The following is a 4,041-nucleotide window of genomic DNA, read 5'->3' as shown; positions in this document are numbered from 1 at the left end:
GTCCCAATGTTGACCAACAGCGTCTCAACAGACATATCATCTTTCAACTTGCGAGGTTTAACTACAATCATCAATGATAACACCACTAAAACTTTACTCGAATATGATCTCCAGCTTCTGAAGTCAACTTTTACCCTAAGATTCTCATTCCACTTAGCAAAATTCACTCGCTAATCTCTAGCTTGTATCACCGAAATCCATAACAAGTTTCATTCACTCTTAGACTTTAAGCAACTTGTCCAGATATGACAACCTCAAGTGTTCATCTTAATACTAACACTCCCCTTTTCTGTAACTTGATCACCATCTCGTCCATCAACTTCTTCATCTCTCAATCAAATTCTGACCAACTTTGAGTCCTAGAAACTTAAGACAACAATTCATAGACCTAAAACCTAAACCTTTACCAAGTTTGGACCTCTAATATCCCTTAATTCTCCAACACTTCTTAAATGAATATTTTTCTTAAAATCATAACTCCTTCCCTAAGAAAATCAATTACTTAACACGGGCTTTCCTCTAAAATCCGACTAATCCTCCGATCAATTCAAGTTCATCTTACATAACCTTCTATCAAAGTCCATAGCCAGCTCTGATTCTGAATATCACCCCCTCAATATTAAGTCGATCAAGCCTAATACATCGAAGGTGAAATTTAGAAAAACCCACTGGAACAGTCAATGAGTTCCTATCATCCAATAGTCACAAATATCCTGACCTCACATCCTCAACGATTCCGCTACGGAACTACACGCCCTCGACATCATACGTATACTATCCATAAGAAATCTCTATGAGATTCTTTCTTCAGCTTCTAGCTTCCTTTTAAACGCATCGGTAGAAGACTACTTTCTAAGCTTAGCGTGTTATTCTAAACCTCGTATAACTTCTATAGCTAAAATACGAGCTACGGTCAAATAAGGTATTAATAGGCGTAATAACTATAAGGTCAAAGCTTAGACAGTATAAGTAAGTTAGGTGTGTTTGCACACGCTACGAGAGTCATGGAATATATATTATACTGAAATGAGAAAGAATGGTTAGAAGGTTACCGTCGTTCTTGCGCTCTCCTCTGGCTAACTTCTTCGATCCTCCTCCGTCCATGATATAAACTCTTCCCCTAGTAGTGAGGCGCTTTCCCCTTGCAGTGTTAACAGATAGCTCCTTCTTGGGCGCCTTACAATCCACAGCTCGATGTCCCACTCGGTTGCAATTAAAGCATCTTGGTCCAGTCACTGGGCACTTGTCAGCAAAATGTCCAGTCTTCCCACACCTGAAACATGTCACATCCGTGTTGCCGACTTGATTCCCTGCACCTCCAGTAGCAAGGGTCATCGGTTTGTACTGTCTTAGGGTATAACCTTCCCCCATAGGGCGCTGATAAGGCTTCTTCATCTGAAACCTTCCTTTTCCAAGATTGTCTTGGGAACTCGACCTCATCGGTCCCCCAGTTCCAGCTCCATTCATCCTTCTATTTTTCATCAGCTCCACCTCTGTGGCCTTCTCCACCAAAGCTTGAAATCGTATAATCCCCAAAGGCCTCACTGAATCTTCGATGTCTGCTCTCAGCCCATTCAGAAACCGCTTACACATGTAGCGTTCATCAACATGGTTGTTGAAAAACTGGAAGTGCTTAGCCAATGATTCCAGCTTGGAAGCATACTCAGGTACGGTCATGCTCCCTTGACCCAGGGTCAGAAATTGTTCCTCCCTCTCGTCTCGAGCGCTAGTTGGAAAGTACTTCTCTAGAAACGCAGTACGAAAGGAGTTCCAATTCACCTCTTCGTGGTTAGCCCTCATAATTCCTCTGGTACCCTTCCACCAGTACTCAGCGTCGCCCAACAGCAGATAAGTTGCCAGGCCCACCTTAGCCCCTTCAGCAGTCTGCAGTACTTCGAAAATCTTCTCAATTTCTTGGATCCACAAATCCGCATTGTCCGGGTCAGTCCCACCCGTGAACTTGGGTGGATCCTGCCTTCTGAAATCATTCAGTCCTCTGTTCTGGTCCAGGGCTACTTCTCTCTGAAGCCGGTGTAGCTCGCGTGTATCCTCAGTAGCACGCCTATGTGCATTGTCATTCGTCTGTACAGTCATTGCTTGGACCAAAGTGGCCACCATCTCAGCAAGTTGGTTCGAGTTCACCATGTTCTGTTAAGTTAAGCAAACAGTTAGTACTCATCATAAGATAGCATCTAGCATGACTATACAATATGATTAAGCAATAACTTCAATCAATTCTAAGCGAAAAATCGCTTGCAGACAATCAATTTTTTTACTCTTTGCAGAGTCACACAACCTAGCACAGAAGACCTATTCCCCAACAACTCCCGAAAGACTCGACAAGCTCTGATACCACAATGTAACACCCCGATTTCGGTGGCGTCACTTTAGTAACCAAAAGTAAACTTAATGCGGAAAAACGTAAATATTTTTTTTTGATAATAACTAAGACAAGACTGAATTAAATAAAGCCCAAATGCGAAAGGTAACAGAACTAAAACACAATACATATAACATTCCCCGCTGTAAGTAGCGACCTCGTCACGAGTAACCTCCAGTGACGGAAAGTAGAAAAGTGTAACGCCCGTAGGCAAAATGTACAATCCCCAAAATGATAGGTCAAGTGTCAGCAACACAAGCCCTCCAAAAATAAGAATAAGTCAGAGCTAGGACACTAACACCCAAACTTAGTAGACTCTAAACACCCATCCCCCATACTTCCATCATCGACTCCCATCTGGTCATGCATGAAGTCCGGGTCCACGTCGAAGGCTCAATAGTAGTCATTTCGCTCCGAGTCTTCCCCGAACGACGAGGAATCACGGAAGAATCCACCAACGACATCTGACAAAAAGGGCATACATAGCCCCCCAAACACAGGTAGCACGTGCAAGGGTCAACTTACGGAATATAGGATAGAGAATACAAGACACCAGATAAAGTATAAGGGGAATATATATATATATGTTGTCTATATACATATAAGTTCTGCATTGTCTACCCTAAGGTTTAAACATAGCATGTTATCAAATCTCTAGTACAATTCAATCATCAAGCACATACGATATTTATCAACATCTACACATCCAAATCCCCAACGAATATAATTAGAGTGCAAGATATGTCAATGCAACGTCAATCTCGACGATTCCGGAAAGAGTAGGCTGGGCACGTTTGAGTCGGTCCTAACACTGGCATAGTGTCGACCATAACCCCCGAGTGTCACTTACAACCTTGACATAGCCGGATCAGTCCTAACCCTGCGGGTCGACTTTTCCCTCTGCTATGCCCGACAATCAACAGGTCGATCCTAACCTCACGGTCGATCATATCCCCGTCGATGTCCGAATTACCCGAAGGTATAAACTGTACCCGAAGGCATAAACTGTACCCGAAGGCATAAACTGTACCCGAAGGTATAAACTGTACCCGAAGGCATAAACTGTACCCGAAGGCATAAACTGTACCCGAAGGCATAAACTGTACCCGAAGGTATAAACTGTACCCGAAGGCATAAACTGTACCCGAAGGCATAAACTTACCGAAGGCATAAACTGTACCCGAAGGCATAAAACTTAACTCATGATGATTCCTCGAATCATCCGACTCATCTCCATCCGATGGTCAAAAACTGCTCAGCGAGCAAAGAGTATCGACATACTCGAAAACTATCAGTCTCCCGGCTTATCCCTCGGATAGCCCAACGACATAACTGCTCCCACAGCACAAGAGTATCAACATACTCAAAACTTCTCAACTTTCTCAACACTTGGATCCGACGACACTTCTCGTTTTCCAAAACTAAGATCTTCATCCTAAGCTTCCTTTCGAGTTTAACGCCATTACTTAAAGATTTAGAGGTTGTTTAATGTCTTGTGAGTTTTCTTTTCAAAATGATATCCTTTTAGTCTTATCGCAAATCCTATAAGTTCTCGGGATCTCCAAATCCCCAAATGACTCCAGAGAATGTCTCGATCCATAAACACCATAACAAGGCCCGAATCTCATTCGTCCTATCGAACTTTCTCAAAACTCTCAAAA

This window comes from Lotus japonicus, chromosome 5 (genome assembly GCF_012489685.1).
Source record: "Lotus japonicus ecotype B-129 chromosome 5, LjGifu_v1.2".
Lineage (NCBI taxonomy): Eukaryota > Viridiplantae > Streptophyta > Magnoliopsida > Fabales > Fabaceae > Lotus > Lotus japonicus.
Note: the sequence above shows the minus strand (reverse complement) of the source record.